Genomic DNA, 23,993 nt, shown 5'->3' on the forward strand with positions numbered 1-23,993 from the left:
CTCTTCACAACAAAATGATTGGTTTATCACAATTCACATATCAACTAATATATTAATCCATACCAAAGAGTGTTGTTTAAATGAAAAGTATGATCTAAAATGGGCAGGAGTCACATCAACAACTGAAGTCTAAATCTCTTGATAATTAGCATAAAATATTGCATTGGTCACAGACCACAGCCTAATAAAGGGAACCAACACCTGTCTCCTGGTAGGCTCACCAATCACAAAAGATTGTGATTATCACAAGAGATTGAGAATTGTTTTACATAAATGAGCTCTGTTAATCAGGATTTAATTATTAAGCATACAATTTAATAGCACATTAAAATGTATTTATTCTATTATTTAACAAGACATTACTAAAATTTTAAGAGCAATATTAACACCAAACAAAGAAAAGGGGGAATCCAGAAAATAAAGTTTCTTATAAAATAAATGTACTCCTTCTACAATGTTCATACAGTCTTTAAAACCACATGGAAATTTCCAACTTGTTTCATGACTTCAAACCAAAATAAAAATATTCATCTTAGCTAGAAGGAAAAATATTTCTGATTTCCTATGATGAAGAAAATTATGATTTTAGTAATTCTACATCTATATCTCCAAACTTTCTAAAATTCATTACTGTATCAAATTTGTTAAAAGCCTATCTTGATATCAGTGAAAGATTATGAAATGAAAATCAAATATTCTAATTTTTATGGGAGAGCTTGATAAATCAATATTAACAGAATTAGTATTCCCAAATAAATATCCAATGTCTTGTGGTAAGCACAGTAATAATAATGAAAGATACTGCTTAATTCCTGTGTTAAATTTGTAGATCAAAATTCACTCTATAATTAATAATCTCCTTTTATTCAATTGCACTAATCAAGTTACTTTTAGTATGGCATAAATTTAATCATTTCACTAGAACCCCTAAATATTTTGCAAATTGTCTGGGAATGTAAAATAGGGCAAAAAATTGTCTTTTTAAATATATCAGCTCTATTTTAATGAAGAAAAATACTACTTTTTACTTGGATCTTCTGATATAGTTACTTTTCAATGTCTTTCTTTGATTTAAACAGCAGTAATGGGATTTGTCACTGCACATATCTTCAAAATTGAAAATGTGCTAAAATTTTATTAATGCATTATGCTGGTAGTATTTATATAGGTGGAAAAACTTACTTCATAATTAAAGCTAATTCATAAACAGTTTCAATCAAATTAACCCTAATCAATTAAAAATTCAGCATTCCATAACTAAATGAATGATAGAAATCTGTAAAAATATTTATGTAACAGTATTTTTATCATCATGTTTCAGTGATCTAAGTTTTAATATTGGAAGATGTCAGCATATAGTTGACATTTAAACAAGAGAAATGAAATCGATAGAGGAGAGAAGACCCAGTAAGAAGTTGGGAACACTCCACTTTTCAGAGGTGAAGAGGAGAGGGACTCAAGGGGACTGAACAGTAGTAGAAAATTAGGCAGCAGAAGAAAATACTTGTCCCCACCTCACCCCTCCCAGTGATGGGATGGTTGATACTTTGGTAGAGTAACTTGGAGATGAGCAAGCTACCACAGTACATTTAGCAACACAGAATTTAAAATTAGTAGCCCAAAGCACCATTAGAGAGAAGAAGAAATAAATTCGAGTATAATCAGACCCACAATGAAAATGAAAAAAGAATAAATCTGTTAATATTTATTTTAAACCTTACAATGTCTAGCCATCCTTTTGATTTTTCACTGAAAATGGTGTTGAAAATAATAGGATTTAGTGAGGGCAGGAAAGATAGTAGACTGAGACAGACAGTATTACCCTATGTACATGTATGACTACATGAATAGTGTGAAACTACATTGTGTACAATCACAGAAATGAAAAGTTGAACCCCATTTGTGTACAATGAATCAAAATGTAGTCTGTAAAAATAAAAATTAGAAAAAAGAAAATAATAGGATTTAATCACATGGCAGTGAAATGTCTTATTTATGAAAGATAAACTTTACAAAACATTCTAGCACTACCACTAGCTCTGGGTTGCTACATATCTGTAGTGAACAAGGGTAGAAAAATGTCACAACTATATAACTAGTTAGTTAAAACTGTGAAAAACTCAGTTCACTTACACTTCCTCATTAAACTTCCTCCAAGTTCATGTGATAGGTAAAAAGGAGAACTGGTCTGATGTAATGCAGTCTTTAAAGACTATTTCTAAGGAATTTCAAAATTTGTTGTTTCTAATTACTCTTTGCTGTATCTATATGTTAAGACAGTTTCTTTCCCATGTACTACTATGCAAATATTTTCTAAGTAAGAGAATTTTTGATAGTGTATCTCCAAAGAAGGAAACGGGAGAAAACATGAAAAGAGCAAAGAAATAACCAAAATTCTTTTGTTGTTGCTGTCATTATCCAATTGCAATTCAGCTATAACTAAAACGGGCTTGAGATGCATTGAACTAGTAGATTTTATTTTTCTCCCATGGCTTGTGCAAGTAGTTTGAGGTAAGAAGTCTTTTATTTGCAATACTATTAACAACAACAACAACAATAAAAACCAGTAGCTAAGCAGTTTGTGTACATCATTTCGTAAAATACTTAACTAATAAAGAATCTGGCTGTTTTAATGCTTGATGTTGACATTGTTAAATTCCATCCTCTTCTTCCCCTTCTACCCCATATTCAGGAAAGTCAATTTGAAAAAGCCAGGTGCTCCTTCTAGTGGGACTGGTAGGGTAGGCCATGTTGGAACCCCTCTCTTCAGCCCCATCCCATCAAACAAAACTCAAATCCAACATCCTTCCTCTGCTCTCTCAAGCCACTTTTGTATTTGAGAGGTGCTCTATTTTCCACAGAAAACATCATCATCTTAGTGATCATTTTTCCACACCTATTTGGTGAGTATGTGCCATCATTTGTCTCCATATCTAAGCCAAAGTTTCGGTGGAGTCTATCCTAAATCAGCAGCAAGTAAAATAATTTGGGAAAATAACATATTTTCAGTTTACAGAGAAGTGAAATTATACATGTGCAGTTCAATTATTTCCCCTTTTAACGCTGAAACTTTAGAGACTAACTTGGACTACTATTACAGGTCTGTCCATTAATTATGTATATATAATATTCAAATTTAAATCAATATGGACTTAACTAATGTTGAATTAAACAAATTTAAATTAATGAGGAGCCACTATCCTTAAAAAACAGTCATAAGAATTACCCCATAACAAACAAAAAAAACCAGAAAAGAACCTCTATAAACCATAATTCAAAATTTACTTGAACAGCATCATAAAAAAACTAAAAATTAATAATAAAGATCTATCCTCTTTTTTCCCTAGAAATTTCAAATATTAGAAATTTTACCAAATTTGCTATATATAATTCCACCTTTACAAAGTAAAGAATAAAATAAAACTTTCAAAATGATATAATAAATAGTTATGGTATAATTTTCTGGGAATAAAAGAAAGGGAAAATAATACATTCAGGACCAAAATATAGTATCTACTGGGCATGATACAAAGCTAAACTTCCCAATTAATAGAAATTAAAAAAGGATATGAAAGAATGTCACAGAACCATCAGGTAAAAGAAATACCAAACATACATTAAAAATGTAATAGGAAGAACAAAGTAAAATGTGCAGAATTGAAAGTACAGTGAAAGAAAACAAAAACAAACAAAATGAACCTAAAAAATGCATTCACCAGGGAAAGGATCAGAGATCTACTGCAGCCCTAGGGAGAAGGTTCTGCTGAGTCTTTTAAAAAGGGGGAAAATAAAAGACCACAGAGAGACAGGAATGGAATCAATATTTTTAATGTGACCGAAGTAGTAAAGACTAAACTGTATGATGCCTTGGGCCAGGGTGATGCTTTGGGCCAGGGTGATACCATGTAAGCAATGAAAAGTAATGAAATAATGGACATGTTACCAAGGTAGAAAGGTTTCAATGAGGGTAAGAAGAAAGGAGAAATCTAAAGAAACTTGGTGAAGCAAGAATGGAGATATAATTTCTTGCAGTGCTGGGGATTGAACCCAGGGCTTTGTGCTTTACCAACTGAGCTATCTCCCCAGCCCAAAAATAATGTATTTCAATTGTGAACCTCATTGTTTAGTGTTCCTTCTCTGATGAATGCTCACTAGTGGGTTCTAACCTGCAGTGAAATAATTTCATTCTTGCTTTCCATTCACATAATCCAAGATCAAGGTGCAAATACATTAGTTTTTCCTGAAATCTCTTTCCTTGGCTTACAGATTTCTTCCATCTTAATTTTATCACATGATCTATCTCTGTGTCTACAGACCTCCTAGTGTTTCTTACTCTTTATTTTTATTTTGTAGTTGGTTGTTGTTAGGTTTTGTTTTGTTTTGTACTGGTGGTTGAACCCTGAGGCACTTTACGGTCTTCAGTCCTTTGTATTTTTTATTGTAAGACAGGGCTTCACCAAGTCGCTGAGGTTGGCGTGGAACTTGTGATCCTGCTGCTTCAGCCTCCTGAGTCACTGGGATTACAGGCCTGCACCACCACACTCGGCTCTTCCTCTTCATTTAAGGAACCTAGTCATATTGAATTTAGACCTACTCCAACAGTCTCATTTTTGTTACTCACCTTTTTTTAAAAAACTTACCTCTTAATAAGGTTACATTTTGATGTATCATGAGTCAGTACATCCTCATAGCTATTTGAGGGGGCAACACCAATTCAGGCCATAACAACCTAATCCATAAATTCATATATTTCCTAACCATGGGTCCCATATACAGTGAAAGACTGAGTGTGAAACAACTCTGCCCATCAGGACTTCACATCATCATTCTTTTTAAAGCCACGATAAAACGACACAGCCAACAACCATTCTCAACTTGCACTTACTTTGAGCTGACTCTACCTTTAAACAAACTTACACTTTCCTCTTTTATCAGAGATCACATGGTAGTCTAACAGTCATCGACATGAGTTCATGCAGAGACTCTGATAAAGTATTTGTGAATGGCAGGGAATCGAGTCATCTGCACCTATGGCTTGCATTTACCTTCTGACTCTGATTGTCCAAATCCCAATATACGACCCATGGTATAATAAATTGCTGTTGGGTCTACCCAAACCTATAATTTGGTGGGTCTGAGACCAACTATTTCAAGATTACCAGGTATGTTCACATAGTCATCTACTGCTCTAAGACCACAGAAACATTCCTAATGACTTCAACATTATGTATTTGTCATATTGCTCTTATCCAATGTGATTTTCTGTCTTTTTATACATTGTTATACTTGAGACAGTTCCTGTCAACATGCTCAGCAATTGAAACAGATGTTCTGTGGAGTCCATTCACCTTTTACACACACACACACACACACACACAAAACACACAATTTGATTTTTTTGCTTCTAACCTGAAATAATTCATAAATAATTTGTATTACTTTAAGAATAAATAACATGTTTTTCTAAGGTTATTCTCTGACTAATTTATCCACATCCATCATGACTTTGTTTTTTGATTGATTTATCACTTGTATTATAAGAAATAGCAAGGTCCTCTGAAATTACTAAGTTACAAATAAACTGCATAACTCTTGGCACAAATGGAAGGCTAAATCAACTGCAGCTTGATTCATTAGACTATGAAGTTAAGAATCCTCATATGAGAAAATAAATAGAACAGCTGTTTGGTGTTGACTCACAGCTTTATTGTAAATAGCTGAATAGATGTTGTCCTCTTGGAAGATTAGTATTTAATCTTTAACTGGAAATTTCAATACATTTATCCCTTGGGACAAGTTCACAGCTGTGAAATTGTTACTACAGCTCATGGTAGAGTACCGCCCATGGATAAATAGTTCTGATAAGGAGTATTTATCCTACCTGAGACTTTTATCATTTAAATGTGTTTACCTGATTACCCTGAAAGTTCAGATCGGCTGCATTATGGAGTAGGGCTAGATAAAACCTGCCGACAACAACAAGAAGAAGATCTTATTGAATTAAATTGTCAAGGATAAATCTTTAAAATAAAGCAAGATGCATTTCATAAATTATCCTTAATTCTTTCAAAAAGGAGTAATTTCTCCAGGAGGATGATCAGCACTCAGCCTACTAGTAATAAAGGCTCCCTGGATGCAAATAGCAAATCCAGGGCGTTTGCATACTGTCCACTAAATTTCCTGCTAACTTTAAAAGTTTCTATCCTTTTGGGAACAATAACAAAAACAACTAATTGATTAACTAAATTGTAATATGAAAAAATAAAATAAGACCAAAAGACCAAAAAAGAAAGAAAAAGGGAAATCAAATGTGGAGATAGATGTTCCCAGTAAGAGGGACTTTCATTTCAAAAACATCTATTTAAAATTAGGATCAAGTTTCTATTGTTTCAGAGAGTATACTTTCATGACTTTAAATATATAATGCTACTTATTCTCACCATGCACTATATTTTTGAAAAGCAATATCTATGAAGGAACATAATTTTCACCACCCATCTTTTTCCATCTAAGTCTAGAGTTCTCATCAAATTAGGCTAGCAACATAAAAATGGGGTCCAAGTATAGGATTATGGATTTGTAGAAGAAAGGCCAACTGTGCTGAAAAAGAGATGTAGAAAGTTGTGAGTAGAAGCCGACAGTGATGTTTTCACACACACACACACACACACACACACACACACACACACACACAATTTGAAAAGCAAATATTACTTTAAGGAATTTGTTCTTGGGTCTAGCTTTCATCATGTTCTGAATCACTCAGGAACTATGTAGTATTTCTTATGTGAAAATCAACTAATTAATGTATATACTAAAGGAAGCCTGGTGCAGTAGCGCACACCTTTAATGCTAGTTCTCTGAAGGCTGAGGCAGAAGGTCACAAGTTCAAAGACAGCTTCATCAAAGGCAAGGTGCTAAGCAGCTCAGTGTGAGAGAGACTAAATAAAATACAAAACAGGATTAGGGATGTGTCTCAGTGGTTGAGTGTTCCTGAGTTCAATCCCAATACTAAAACAAACAAATAAACAAACTATATGTGTATATATATAATATATATACATAATAAAGGGGAGAGTATTGCTACCAAAGTAATCCTAAAAATAAATTATAAAAATTTCAGATTTACTTTCTTTTATAGAATCGGAATTAATATTATATTTCTAGGGTTTAATATGTATTATTTAATTTTATTCTTTGGGACTGGGGTGTAACTCATGTGGTGCTTGTCTAGCATGCATGAGGCCCTGGATCTAGTACCTACCATGGGTAAAAAAAAAATTTCATTTTTCCTTTTTATTTATAATTGCATACCCTTCAATCATACATCTAACATATTTCCAACAATTTTATATCGTTAGCAGGCTGCATATCTTACAGGATCCTCTTAATTATACTAAGTGAATATATGCATGTGACTACATTTGTTACTGTAACTGTTTGACAACATTTGATGAAATAGTAAGGGAAATTCATATGAATTTTAAAAGTTATAGGAATTTTGATTTTGTACACAAAGGACCATATTTATGAAAATTAACTGTGAGGTGGCAACCAGTACCACAAATGACAGTTAAATTATTTGCTGATGAGTTGGAACAAAGATGTCTGAATCAAGTAGATGCCTTGAGTTCCTTCATGTCTAATGTCACATCTTCCAAAACCTGACAGCATGAAACCTATGTAATAGCAGGAATTTCAAGTTACTTTCTTAGAGAATAATGCAAAATTAGAAGAAGAAATTAACAAAATGTCAACATAAATACAGATGATCAGTTAGTAAGATTCTCTCTAATTTATAAAGTACATTAAATTATTCACATATTTCAAAGCATTTGTTTCATGAAATAACAAATGAAAACTTACTATAGCACAAAATATTTGTACTTTCAAGAATTTCATTACATGGATTCAGACTAAAAATGACATCAACCTAGGATAGTTTATTCAGAGATTATTGTTATTATCAATAAGTGAGGGCATGTTTAAACATCATCATTCAGAGTAAAGGTCAGAGAACAAAAACTCTGTGCCTATCAAGAACACAACGTGAGCTAAGCTCACCCTCCTGAACTGAAAAATGAAATTAAAAGGTGGCAGATGTGCCCAAGGAATATTGTGGGAATTTGACCCCTTCATTTATCCTGTAATGGATGAATGTGTGGAGATGAAAACTACCATGCAATGGAACAATATTAGAATGGTGGTAATGAAAATAAATAATATCATCATGTTAATAGCCTTGGAAGGAGTATAAATAGTGAATGTTCAGTAGAGAAATTCATGTCGCCTCACCAGAAGGTCTACTGTACTATAATGTAAAAAGTGGGTCATTTAAATTATATCAAACAGTTTCTTAAATAATTTTAATACTAAAGAAAACAGTAAAGATGAGAATATATTTTTGCAAACACCTATGAGTTCTTTGCAAACAATAAGATATACAAAACTATGAATGAAAGAGAATCTCAAAAAATGAAAATATGTCTGTCTGTTTTGGTACAGAAAATTGAACCCAGGGGCGATTTACCACTGAGTTATATCCCCAGTCCTTTTAATTTTTTAAATTTTGAGATAGGATCTTCCTGAGGCTGACCTTGAACTTGCAATTCTCCTGCCTCAGGCTTTGGCGTTTCTGGGATTACAGACACACATACGTGGTGCAAGAACACATTATGTTTCAATCAACTGATAAAACAAATATAAGTATACAAAATAAGAAACAGAGGGAAGGAAATATACTCCTAAAGATGGGGAAAAATACTCCATGGATAATTATATTTCTAGAGAAGAAAGCACAACCTTGGAAACAAAAGTAGTATTGAATATTATTATTTTTAAAAAAGCAGCCACTCTGGAACAGTATGGAGAATCCTAAGAAAACTTGGAATGGACTCACCTTTTGACCCAGTCATCCCACTCCTCAGTTTATACACAAAGGACCTAAAATCAGCAAACTACAGTAACACAGCCACATCAATGTTTATAGCAGCTCAGTTCACAATAGCTAGATTGTGGAACCAACCTAGATGCCCTTCAACAGATGAATGGATAAAGAAACTCTGGTATATATATATGCAATGGAATACTATTCAACCATAAAGAAGAATAATATCATGGCATATGCAAATAAATGGACAGAATTGGAGAATATCACGCTAAGTGAAATAAGCCAAGCCCAAAAAACCAAAGACTGAATGCTTTCTCTGATAAGTGGAGGATAATATATAATGGGGGTAGGGTGGGGAATGAGAGAATAATGGGGGAACTTTAGAATATGTAGAATAAAATGAGAGGGAGGGGGTATGAAAAATGATTGGAATGAGACAGACATCATTACCCTGTGTACATATATGATTACACAAATGGTATGAATCTGCATTGTGTACAACCATAGAAATGAAATTATGTACCCCATTTGTGTATAATGAATCAAAATGCAAACTATAAAAAATTAAAAGCTAAATAAAAATCACAAAAAAATTCATAAAAAAAAATAGCTGGGTGAGGTGGTCTACAACTATAATTCCAGCAAATTGGAAGGCTGGAGGATCATACGTTTCAAGCCAACCTCTGCAATTGAATGAAGCCGTAAGTGATTTAAGAAGGTCGCATCTCAAAAATTAAAAAATAGAAAGGACTGGGAGTCTTGCTAAGGAAGTCTGATTCTAAGCCAAGATGATGAAGGTTCAGGCCTACTTTGTCTTCTATTTGGTGCAGGGTCTCTGGTCTAATTCCTAAGTCCTTGATCCATTTTTGAGTCGAGTTTTGTGCAGGGTGGGAAATAGAGGTTTAATTACATTTTACTGCATATGGATTTCCAGTTTTGCCAGCACCATTTTTTGAAAAGGCTATCTTTTCTCCTTTGTATGTTTTTGGCTCCTTTGTCTAGTATGAGGAGACTGTATTTAGGTGGGTTCATCTCTGTGTCTTCTATTCTTTACCATTGGTCTGCCTGTCTATTTTGGTGCCAATACCATGCTGTTTTTGTTACTATTGCTCTGTAGTATAGTTAAGGCCTGGTATTGTGTTACCTCCTACTTCACTTTTTCTGCTCAGGATGTTTTGGATATTTGAGGTCTTTTATTCTTCCAGATGAATTTCATGATTGATTTATCTATTTCTATGAGGACTGTCATTGGGGTTTTAATTGGAATTGCGTTGAATCTGTATAGCACCTTTGGTGGAATAGTCATTTTGACAAGATTAATTTTGCCTATCCAAAAATAAGGGAGATCTTTCCATCATCTAAGGTTTTCTTCAATTTCTTTCTTTAGTGTTCTGTAGTTTTCATTGTAGAGATCTTTTACCTCTTTTGTTAGATTGATTACCAACTATTTTATTTTTTTGATGCTATTGTTAATGGAGTGGTTTTCCTAGTTTCTGTTTCAGAGGATTCATCACTTATGAATAGAAATGCATTAGATTTATATGTATTGATTTTATATCCTGCTAATTTGCTGAATTTATTTATTAGTTCTAGAAGTTTTCTAGTGGAGTTTTTTGGATTCTCTACTCCCAAAGCACAAGAAATAAAAGCAAGAATCAATAAATGGGATAGATTCAAACTTGAAAGCTTTTTCCTAACAAAGGATACAATTAATAATGTGAAAAGAGAGCCCACAGAGTGGGAGAAAATCTTTTCCACAGGTAATTCAGATAGAGTACTAATCTCCAAAATTTATAAAGAACTTACAAAACTTTACACCAAAAATACAAAGAACCCAAGCAATAAATGGGCCAAGGAACTGGACAGACACTTTACAGAAGAAGACACACAGGCAATTAATAAATATATGAAAAAGTGTTAGACATCTCTAGTAATTAGAGAAATGTAAATTAAAATACTCGAAGATTCCATTTTACTCCAATTAGAATGGCTATTATTAAGAACTCAAACTATAATAGATATTGGCATAGATGTGGGGAAAAAGGCACACTTTTACATTGCTGGTGGAATTGCAAGTTGGTGCAGCCACTCTGGAAAGTAGTGTGGAGATTCCTCAGAAAACTTGGAATGGATCTACCTTTTGACCCAGTTATCCCACTCTTTGGTTTATACACAAAGGACTTAAAATTAGCATACTACAGTAACACAGCCACATCAATGTTTATAGCAGCTCAACTCACAATAGATAGAAGTGGAACCAACCTATATGCCTTTCAGAAATGAATGGATAAAGAACCTGTGGTACATATACACAATGGAATATTATTGAGCCATAAAGAAGAATAATATTATGGCATTTGCAAATAAATGGATGAAATTGGAGAATATCATGTTAAGTGAAATGAACCAATCCCAAAAAACCTAAGGTGGAATGTTTTCCCTGATAATTGGATGCTGATATATAATGGGGGTAGGAATATGGGGGTGACAGAAGAATGGAGGAACTTTAGATTACTTAGCAGGAAATGAGAGGGAAGAGGGGGCAGGGATATGAAAAATGGTGGAATGAGACAGACTTCATTACCTTATGTACATGTATGATTACATGAATGGTATGAATCTACATGGTGTACAATCATAGAAATGAAATGATGTACCCCATATGTGTACAATGAATCAAAAAGGAGTCTGTTAAAAAAATAACAATAATAAAAAGAAAGGATTGGGATGTAAATCAGTATTAAACTGCCCAGAGTTCAATCCCCAGTACCACAAATATCAAAATAATGATAACAACAACAACAAGGACATAGAGATAAAGACAGTGTAGTTCATAGCAGTCATGCAGGTACTTAGGAGACTGAGGCAGGATGTTCCCTTGATCTCAGAAATTCAAGATCAGTCAAGATGACACAGGGAAACCCAGTTTCAGAAAAAGAAAGGAAGGAAAGAAGGAGCAAGGGAAAGAAGGCTGGAAGGAAGAAGGGAAGAAAGAAGAGAAAGGAAAAGGAAAGAAAAGATAAGACTAAGAGAACAACCTAATAAAGTAAAATAGAAGGAATCGACTCTGACAGTCTTTGTCAAATTTAAATTGCTTAATCAATGAATTCTACAAAAATACCTATCAAGCATAAAAATAATTGAATTTCTTCTTTCACTATGGTTCCAAATATTAAAATGCAAGATGCCAGTGAGAGTGTAAAATTATATATTGAGAATTACATAGTCATCTATATCATAATGTCATTCATATAAAAAATAGAAATTATCAGATATCTAAATGAACATGACATTCATATAAACATTACATATTATGTATTATATACATAATATTTATATATTCTCACTTACAAATAAATGAACAAATAAACTGATAATCATAAAGTTAAGAATAATACCTATATTAAATCAAATATGGCTATAAAACAGAATAAAACACTGTCATTTTTAAAAATAGATAAACCTAATACCAAACTTACAGTCTTAAGATATCTGTGTCAGCAATTCTAATTAAGTAAACAAATAAATAGAAAATTAAAAATTTTTAAAAATCTGAATAAAATTTTGAATAAATGATAATGTTAAGTTCTTTTGTACCTGTTACTTACCTATTGCTGTGGTATAAAAGTGTTAACGATATATTTGTTTTATTCCTGATCTGGAAGAAAAAGTTTTCGATTTCTCTCTGTATGATACTTGTGATGGAATTATCATATAAAACCTTTATTATGTTGAGTTATCCTCCTTCTACACCTAGTTATAATTAAAGAATATTGAATTTTTCAAGTGTTTTATTCTGCATTTTGCAGATGACTACATGCTTTTTTGAGATGACTATGTGATGTTAGTGTTCATTTTGTCAATATGGTATTGTCACATATTGACTTGTGAAGGTTGAACCATCCTTGAATCCAAGGTAAAAATCTCATTGGTTTATGACCCTTTAAAATAGTTAAATTCACACAGCTGATAAAAGGAATCCAAATAACATTTCTATTTGTAGATCACCTGATCCTGCATGTAGAAAATAAACACACACATGAAAAAATATAAAGGATATAAGGATATAAAATTAATACAAAATTCAGTGCTTTTATCATATGCTAAAAATAAAATATACAAAAAGGAAGCTCAGAAAGAAATATCATTATATACATATATATATTCAGAATGAATTAATTAAAAACATAAAATAGAGTAATCTCATGCAGAAAAAATAATACAATAATCAAAAAAAATAAAATAATTTGCAATAAACTTAGCCAGGAGGTAAAACACTTGTACCCTGAAAACTATAAGACATTGTTGAAATAAATTAAAGGATACACTAATAAGAGGAAAGTCATCACATGATCATACATTTGAAGACTAAACATTGTTAAAAATGTACCATCGAAAGTGATCTAAAGATTCAATGCAATCCCTATCTAAATTCCAATGGCATTTTTATTATTTTTTAAAAATTTTTACTGAGTGCATTTTGATTCATTGTACACAAATGGGGTACAACTTTTCTTTGCTATGGTTGTGCATGATGTAGATTAATACCATTCGTGTAATCATACATGTACATAGGGTAATGAAATCTGTCTCATTCTGCCATTTTCATACCCCTGCCCCCTCCTCCCTCTCATTTTCCTCTACTGTAATCTAAAGTTCCTCCATTCTTCTGTCACCCCCACACCCCCACCACCATTATGTATCATCATCTTTGTAACACAGCCACATCAAAGTTTATAGCAGCTCAATTCACAATAACTAGATTGTGAAATCAACCTAGATGCCCTTTAACAGATGAATGGATAAAGAAACTGTGGTATATATACACAATGGAATATTATTCAGCCATAAAGAAGAACAATATTATGGCATTTGCAGATTAATGGATGAAATTGGAGGATATCACACTATTGAAATGAGCCAATCCCAAAAAAACCAAAGGCTGAATATTTTCCCAATGGCAAATAATCCTCAAATTCAGGATCTTTCTAAAGACTCCAGAATAGCCGAAGCAATTTTGAGAAAGAAGACAAAAACTGGAAGCATTTTACTTCAGGATTTCAAAATATATTATAAAGCTACAATTGAACCAGTATACCTAAGCCATGGAACAGAAAAGAAAGTCAGGAAATAATCCATGTTTTCTCCTTAATTGATCTTAAAGAAGGGAGCCAATATACCATAGGGAAAGGACAGTGTCTGCAACCAATGTTGGGGAAACTGAATATCCATATGTAGGGAAAAAAAAACAAAAAAAAACCAGACCCTTACTTCACACCATACTAAAAAATCAATTCAAAATTGATTAGAGAATTAGAATATAATACTTATATAGGTCACTCTCCCAGAAGAAACCATGATAGAAATGCTTCATGACATTAATCTTGGCAGTGGTTTCTTGGACAAGACACCAAAAGTAAAAATAACTAAGAAAGCCTACTTCTAACTGAAAAACTTCTGAACAGCAAAGGAACAACCAGCAGAATAAAAAGGAGCCTACTAAATAGGAGAAAATACTTGCAAACCATACAGAAAACACAAGGAATGCCTAGCACTCAAAATAAACACTCAAAATAAATAAACAAATAAAGAAGAAATAAGAAATGGCAGCATTTTTCAAAAGAAGACATACAGATGTCAATAGTTCCATGGAAAGATATGTAGTATTCAGAACTGTCAGGGAAATACAAATCAAAACTACAATGAGACTGGCAGTACAGCTTAGTGTTAGAGTCCTTGCCTGAAAGGAACTGGGCCTTAGATTCGATCCCAAGCACCACTAAAATAAACAAACAACCCCAACGAGATATCACCTCACATGTTAGATGGCCAGTAAAAAGATACAGAGTGAGTTAAGTAGAGATATTGGAACCCCTGTATACTGTTGTTGGGAAAATAAGTCAGTGTGGCAGCTGTGGAAGACAGAGGTCTCTCAGAAAAATTTTTTAAAAAACTGTATGATACAACATTCCTACTGCTGAGTATTTATCTAAAAGCATCTACACTCCCATCTTCATTCACAGTATTCAAGATGTAGAAATAGTAAGTGTTCATAAATGGATGAATGAAGAGAGATGATGTGTTATATGAATACAACAGGACATTATCAAGTCTTAATGAGGAAGGCTTACAATTTGCTACAACATGGATGAAACTGAAGAACACCATGCTAAGTGAAATAAATTAGTCACACAAGGGAAAACATTGCATGATTTCACTTAAAATTATTATCTTTAATAGTCAAAATCATGGTAGCAGTGGGGACTAGAGGGCAAGAGAAATAGGGAGTTTTCAATAGGTTTAAATACTTAGTTATGCTACAGTAATATTCTAGAGTTCTTCTTAAAGTTAACAATTGAATTTTGTACACTTCAAATTTGTTGTGCACCTATTAGAAGAAAATGTAGGTCCAACACTCCATCATGTTGGTTTAGGAACTGAATTCCTCAAGAAAACTCCTAAGGTGCTAGAAGTAAAATCAAGAATCAATAGATGGAATAGTAGCAAACTAATAAGCTTCTTCACAGCAAAGGAAACAAACAAACACTAAGATAGAACCTATGGAATGGCAGAAAATCTTTGCCACCTGCACGTCAGATAGATCATCAATATCCAGGATGCAAAAAGAACTCAAAAAACTTAACATCAAAAAATAAAAACATAATAACCCAATCAAAAATAAATGGTAAAGGAACTGAACAGGGATGCCACTGAAGAAAAAATAGAAATGGTTAACAAATATATGAAAAAAATGTTCAACATCTCTAGCAACTAGAGAAATACAAATTAAAACTAAAATGAGATTTCATCTCACTTCAACCAGAATGGCAGCAAACAAGAATACAAGTAACAATTTATGTTGGTGAGGATGTGGTGAATAGGGTATACTCATACATTATTGGTGGGACTGAAAATTGGTACAACCACTCTTTAAAGCAGTATAAAGATTCCTATTTGACCCTGTTTTCCCACTCCTCGGTATATGTTCAAAAGACTTCAAATCCACATACTATAATGACACCTGCCACATCCATGTTTTTAGCAGCTCAATTCACAATAGCTAAGCTATGATAACAACCTAGGTGCCCTTCAACAGATGAATGGATAAAGAAAATGTGGTATATGTACACAATGGAACATGACTCAGCCATAAAAAAGAATTACTTTATGACATTTGCCAAAAAATGCCTAGATAGGAAGACTATTATATAATGTGAACCAAGCTAATCCTAAATCCAAAGGTCAATGTTTTCTCTGATATGTGGATGCTAACACACAACAAGCGCTGAGGGAGAACAGAAGTTCAGTAGAGTAGACAAAGGGTAATGAAGGAAGAGGCAGATAGGAAGAGGAAAGATAGTGAAATGAACTTGACGCAACTTTCCTATGCATATATGAATACACCACAGTGAATCTCCACATCATGTGCAACCAAAAGACTAGGATTCTAATTTAAATAAGATGTACTCCATGTTTGTATAAATATGTCAAAATATACTCTACTGTCATGTATATCTAAAAAAAAGTTTATTCAATGTTAAAAAGGTAGATCTCACGTTGGTGTTCTTAACAAAAAATTAACAAATTCTGTAATAAAAAACACAAAGAGGCCCAGGAGTTGTTAGACATATCTATTTTTTACCACCTTGATTGTGATGATGGCAACATCTCAATTGCACGTGTTAAAAATCATCACATTACACATATTATATACGTGCAGTACTTTGCTACCTGTCATACTTATGTAAAGCTATGAAAATATTGTTACAATAAATAGAATGCAAAAGAATGATTCCCAAAACTAGTGTAAAGCACAAAAATGTCACTAGAAGCATTATACTTTTGTAGTTTTCCTTTTATGTAAAACAAAGGTTATTGTTCTAACTACTTCATAAAGCTGTTTTTGCCCTTTCATTTAAATCAGTTAAGAATACTTCATAATAACAAGAATAATCATAAGAATTCAGAAATAAATAACTTAATTGTAAAATGAAGTATAAAAAGATCTGGACATTAAAATGAAAGATATGGAAATTTGAATCTAAAAATCTGACAGTTTTTAATATCTAAAGTAGAGGAAATGGAAGAGATCATTTACCAAAAAAAAAAAAAAGTGAAATAAGCAAACAAACTAACCAAAAACCGGAGCAACATTTCCTGGAATTGAGGAAAATAAAACTAATAATAAAAAGAAATTCCTCAAATCCCCAAACTTTGTACGTTTCTATTTATTGACCTTCAGGTCATAATAATTTTTAAAAAAATGTAAATTATCCTCAGTAAACTAATTTGTGGCATGCACACACAATGGAATAATGTACACTATACTGCAAGTGAGTGGTTTGAAGAGAGGTGCCTACTATGTGCTGTTCTATGAGGAAAAGAAAGATCAGTGTGGTATGAAATACTTACATAAAAAGAAATGCGTATGATATTTGAACAGATAGACTAGAAATAACTAAAAACTTTTCATTCAAAAGCAAGTCTTCTTCTGTATTACATTAAATAGAGGAGAATCTGAGGTATGTTAGCAACACTGATACGCTGTGCCAAGGGAAAACTTTCTAGCTCAGAATTTTATCTTTAATCATGAGAATGACTTTCTTACTCTAAACAAGTAATCTTGAAGCTGCATTTCAAAGCTTATCTCCTTGATAGTTACATTTAATGTAAGCAATTATATTTAAAGAAAGTTTTTCCATTTAAAGAATTTTCTCTAAGAAAATAAATCTGAGTTGGAGGATGAACAGATAACATCCTGTAATTTGTTTATAACTTTCTAGCCAAGAGTCTTTGAAGTAAAAGGAAAGGGAAAATATCACAAGAGCTAACACTATCAGCAGGCAATGGACATGAAGGGAAGTCATATTTCCAACATCAGGAAGATACATGGGAGATGCTGCTGATTGGAAGAGGAGACAGTCAGAAAGAGGAAAGTTACAGTACACTTATCCTAGTGTTTTGGTAAACATGATTTCGACCTTATGACAAAGAAACAGAGGTCAATAGTTGTATTTCAGTGTGTTAAACAAATACCATCTGTGGTAAAAATGCAATAGTTTTGAGAAAGAGCATAGAAGTCTCAAGGTTCTTGCCTAAAGCTTCTGCATTTCTAGTTCAGTGGAGTTAACCAGAGCAGTGACAGTTACCATGAACATCGAGACAATTAAATGGAAATTACCATGAGAAGTCACAGTATCTGGCTTTAAAAATAAAAGTTCTAGAGAAGATCTTCATATTATTACCATGATAGACTCTTGGGAGATAAAATCAGATGTTCTGTTAAAAGAAAAATCATGTTCCTAGTTATGTCTACAGTACTAAATATTTTTATGATAGCATTTAAAAGATATTTAATAAGATGTTATAGTCCCTCATATTCTCAACAAGCAAAATTTCATTATTGTGTGTATTGTTTGGAATCCATATACTTTTTCTCTAATTTCGACTTTTTATCATCTGTTTCCACAAACATTTGCTATCACAGTTGTCACTTCCCACATTATAGGCTTGAGCCATAAGCCTTCTTAAAATCTGATGAAAATGATGAATCTGCTCTTCCTAAAAAATGGGCATTCATGCATAAGAAAATATGAAAACAATTTTAGAACCTCTTAGGAACAAAGTTAAAAGTCCTTACTTCAGAGAAGATATATTTTAACTGTTCTTTGTTGTTTCCAAAATCAACATTGCATTCACTACAGCAGAGGAGACTGACTTAGGGTTTATAACTGAGTAAACAGTGAATCATGTATGCATAGCTTCTTGACTGGAAGCAGACCTTCAAATAAGAGCATCTCCACATGAATAATGGTTGGATTTTTTTTCTGTTGAGTTTGTGTTTGCTGACTAAAGGCAATGGAACTTAAGTTCTCAGAATAGAGAAAAACCAAATCACGTTAATTGTAACACTTTATTTACTAAAACACTATAGACAACAGAAAAGTGGTCCAAAATGCCAATTTATATCCAGGATCACCAAACTAAATCTCATAGGTCAGACCCAGCCTATTTTCTGTTTCTGTCTGTCCCACAGCTGATAACGTAATTTACATGTTTTACAGTTTTGAAAAATCAAAATATAATTAAGAAATGAAGGGTTTTGAAAAAGCCAACATCTATGCTAAAGATTCTGCAGATGGTTTAAACTTGGTTAACTAGAACTTCATGACTGTGTTGAGATAGAATGTTATAAGTTGACAGCTAAAATTGTCTTTATCTTAGGTCCTATAATATCCATTTACCTTCATTTCTACTTCCAAATGACATGTTGGTGACTAATAATATTCTCAAAATGAATTTCTAAGCTTATCTCTAGACCTCATTAACCCTAAAGCTAAGAATTCCATAAGAAAATATATGAAACCTAGAGATTTCATCATTTTGATGTAATCCACCTGCCTGAGGTTCCTACCAATATAAATAGCAAATGTATTGATGTATGACTTTCTTTTTTTTCTGTTACTATAAAAGTTCATGTAACTTCTTACTGTGGAATGTATCATTCAGGATAATTTGAATCCATTTTTCTGGCTCCTGGCCACTCATACTAGACTCTGAAAATTTTTTTTTCTTTTTTATGTTAAAGCAGAATTATTTTATGTAAACAATTTTGGTGTCCAAAGACGGGCTAGATTCTACAACACTGAGATTACCAGTCTATTTCTACCAGTTGAGGTAGCTAGGCATTAGTGCCCATTGAGTGGAATGCCACTTTGGATTGTCGTTGGCAAGTCTTTCTTGGGACCTGGACCTTCCTTTTCAGGTTGATAGTCCTTGGTTTATTCTAAGCTGGATAATTTTGTAAATACAGACCTTCTGCCAGAACATTCTTTTGCTAACATTTAGTTTCTCCTGACATTTCCATTATAAGGATCAAATATTTGGAGAAAAATTCCACTTGTTACCCTAACTGGATTTATGTTTGATGATGACAGTGCCTTAACTTGCAAGTATTTAAGGAAATGGAGAACTTGGATTTATGTTTCCCACCCCTCCCACCCCTCCTTTCCCCTCTATACAGTCCCTCCTTCCTCCATTCTTACCTCCCTCCCACCCAACAACTGATACTTCTAAACTGTTTTTTTTTTAAACTGAACTAAAGGTCTTAGACCATAAAACAAAGGGATAAAGTACATAACAACTTCTGAATAGCCATGTCTAAAATTTTGATGCAGTGGGAAATGTTAATTTGATCTCCTAATAGTGATTTCATGAAAAAAACAAAAACAAAACACACAAACAGATTTTTTTATATAAGTCTGCCTAGTCCCAGTATTATTTGGAATCAGAAGAGAAGTGATCTGAAAATAGGTCCAGGAGACAGTAGTGACGGAATTTAATTCAAGCCCATCAAGATAAACTGCCATGAAATTCCTAGGGACAGTTCTGGTGTAAATTCCCATGTCCACTCCACGCTTGCTTGGAAGGGATTTCTCTCACACTCTTTAATGCAGTTGAACTCAGGGTAACATCTTATGACCTTTCTGGTGAAATTGCTTTTGCCTCTGAGTGCCTAGTTTAATATTTTGGTTGTTTTGTATTTCCAATTTCAAAATTTCTTATAGATGCCTTCAAGATATTTCCTAAAACTGAAGTCGTAGAATTAACATGTAAGAACTTATAGCTATCCAATTTTTTTCTCTCTATAAATTACTGATTATTCAAGTTTGCTTGCAAGTTTGTTACTGTATCCAGTCATACATAGTTAAAAGAAAATATCCAAGAGTTAACACTCCTAAACACATTTGAGTCAAAGAAAAGATTTTTTAAAAAAAAGGAAAAAAAAGAGACTTTTAAAACCCAAGCTGCTATGTGAACTGCTTTACCTGAAAGAATTGGTCCACAACCCATGTAAGACTTGCAAGTGAAAAATTTAAAATATAGCTACATAAATAGGTGGCCTTAATTTATTCCCTTTGTTATAAATGTAATTTATGTACAGCTCTTTTTATATTACTATTGTTCTATTTTGTCAATTTGTTGGGGAAATATATGCATTTATTTTCAAATTGCTAACATTTTCAATCTACTATGGCCACTCTAGCTCCCTGATGATCTTGCAGTTAGAATTTGGTGCTTATGTGATATGCTCTGAATTTGATTTCTGGAAAAACAACTCTCAAAATTTTGGTGACCTAAATAGAAAACTGCAGCTCCCCCTACCCACCTCCTGTTTATGTCCTCCTTTTAATCTTATCAGGATAACCTGTTTAACCTCCCATGGGGACTGTAATAGTTAATGGTTTTGTCATAGAGGAGACCTGAGTACAAAGCTGCAGTGGCCACAGGGATCAGAGTCACCAGTTCTTGCAATCCTGTAAGAAGGATTGTAGATGACTTGCACAGAGGAGTCAGCAGGTGAGTAGCAGAGTGAGAATCTGATGTTCACCAAACAGGCCAACTCCAGGAACAACAATGTGGCCCTTTTAGAGTCTGATGTTTCTAAGAAATTTTAGTTCTTTTGTTCTTACTGTATTCTCTCATATCCCCTTAAGTGGTATATTACCCCCTTAAGTCTTCAGCAAATGTTCCTTTGGAGAATTGTGACAACACAGTCATAAGGGGTGTATGTGACATGGTTTTGGTGATAACCTGGTCACAAGGAGTGGGTGGGAGAGGATCTTTAGACAATAGTTCCCTTAAGAGGTTATAATTAATTATGAATGGGGAGGTTTGGTGTGGGAGCTCCCATTTTCCAGGTGTTTGTCTGGTTTGATAAGGTTCCCTGTGATCCCCACTCCTGTGACCTATGGATTCTCTTTGGTGTACATGTGTGATGAATTCCCTGTACATTACCCCCTGTGTTGTCCATCACCCACCCACTCGTTTGTGACTGACTAGCTACCTAAGAGTTCTGTACATAATAGTTGGATTCATTGTGACTTGGTTACACCTACACATAACATAATCTTATCCCCAGTAACTCCCTTCTTCCCCCCATGGGTCCCTTTCATCTACTTTACTAGTCTTCCTTCTATTATTATTTTTTTAATTACTGCATTTAATTATATGTGAAAATGTGATTCATTATGTTATGTTCATATATGAACAAAGCATGATTTGATCAATTTTGTTCCACAGTACTTCCTCAAGGTGTCTTTCCCTCCTTCCCCATCTACTCTGTTGATTTCTCTTCCATTCTCATGAAATCCTTCTTTTTTTTATTCCTTATTTTTGCTCTTTATCTTCCACATATACTCTTTAGCTTCCAATATATTAGTAATATTGTAACCTTGACTCTCTAAGTCTGTTGTATTTCACTTGCTGTCATGTTCTCCAGTTCCATCCAGTTACCAGCAAGTGCCACATATCATTCTTTTTGACTGAGTAGAACTCCATTGTGTATATATACCACATTTTCTTTATCCACTTGCATAATATTTTAAGAGGGTTTTATTCTGCCTTTTTGTTTGTTCCATTGTCTTGATAGGGGTTTCTTAAAAATTCAATGCACAGATTTCCTTCTCACAACAAGGAGAAATGTTTCAAAGCCCACAGCAAGACCTATAATTACTGGACCCTGCAGGAAGGGAAAGTATGAGAAAGCTCAAGGAGGCTTTCCCCAGGTTGGGTGAGCACAGAAGATGCTTGTTGCTCTTCTCATTGACAGCTTCATCTGATTAGAAAATAAGTTAGGTTTGAAGAACTTATCAAAGACACAGTTCCCCATCACATGACTTACTGACCCTTTATAAAATCAATTTCCATATAAGGGTGTCTCCCTCTCTGCTGGTTAGTTTTTAAACTAACTAAAAGGAAAGATAGGAAGGGGAGTCTGTATAACAAGCTTCACATTTTAACTTTTTACCTTGCACTAAGCCTTTATTTATGCCCTTCTCAATGGTGTTCAAATTAAGTTCTGTGTCCTTGAAATGTGAATTTCTACTTTGTTTTCAGTGAGAATCAAACTTTAGGAAGTACAAATGTTGTATTGAAGATTACTTAGGGTTATGGAAAAAGTAACCTGATCAACAGTCTTTTTGAAGTGACACTTCTCACTCAGGATAACCTGTGCTTTCCTAACCAGATCCCTGTTTGCTCTTCTATCTTTCGTGTCCTTAAATTCTGCGATGTTTGTCAAGATCTCCATTATCCTGAGTTGCAGATTCCCCTCTCCAGGACTGCCTTGAAGTTTCATTCAGTGACAAGTTGATTGATGGCTAGCTTTGTTTAAAGTCTCAAAATTTCTGTGAGCAACTCAGACAATTGTTTAAAAAAGGATAAGCAAGGTAAATGTAAACATTTCTAAATGAGTTCCTCAGAGCTTCAAAAGTATTTTTCAGCAACTTGCAATCTTAAGTTATATAAAATTCATCAGTATTTTTTGGCTGTCTAGATTATTTTCAATTAACTTGAATATTAAATTATCAATTCTTCAGTTTAAGGTCTATGTAATTAGACATTTTACTTTTATATGACATAAAAGGAAAAAAAGTTAAATTATTGAAATCTATCTCCACACCTAACAAGAGTGTTATAAGAAAGTGCATGCTTGTAAAAATTATCAGTCTACAATATTTTTAAGGGTTGCTAATCAAAATTAATGATATAAAGGAAAATATTCTATATGTGAGCAAAATTAGACAAATTAGATGTGCTTCATACACAAAGAATGTGAGAATGTGTTGAAAAAGCTGGTTACTTTTTTTGTCCTTAAGATAACTGTGGTTCTAAAATAGAAAAGAGTTATAACTAAAGGTTTGGACAAGCTGTGAAAATTTTGAGAACATTATAAAAGGGTTTAATAAAGGAATGGAACTAGGGGAAGATTTTATGTGAAATCAAGTTGATCAAAATTATTTACAGATTTTTCTAAAGACTGAAGAGATATCAAAGATAAGTTGGTGCAAAACTGAAGTTTGACCCCATGTTTAACAGAAGAGTTTCATTGGTCTGCTCCTAATTGTAATAATTTTTTCTTCAGTTTTTTAGGTAATTTGGTTAAAAAACAGAGATTCTATTGTTTCTTTTGCTTCATGTCTTAAAAGCATATTTTTTTGCTTTATCACCTTAGTTTTGTTTTATAATGATCTTGTTCAATTAAATGTTTTAAAGTTTTGATACATTTGATATGTTTCATAATTAAACCTTTTTTTGTCCA

At 33.2% G+C, this 23,993-nt stretch overlaps 1 pseudogene; it reads left to right on the forward strand.

Moving 5' to 3' along the window:
- Positions 1–23,993, forward strand: part of LOC124973844 (high mobility group protein B1-like) — a 57,984-nt pseudogene that overhangs the window by 32,111 nt on the left and 1,880 nt on the right.

This window comes from Sciurus carolinensis, unplaced genomic scaffold (genome assembly GCF_902686445.1).
Source record: "Sciurus carolinensis unplaced genomic scaffold, mSciCar1.2, whole genome shotgun sequence".
Classification (NCBI taxonomy): Eukaryota; Metazoa; Chordata; class Mammalia; order Rodentia; family Sciuridae; genus Sciurus; species Sciurus carolinensis.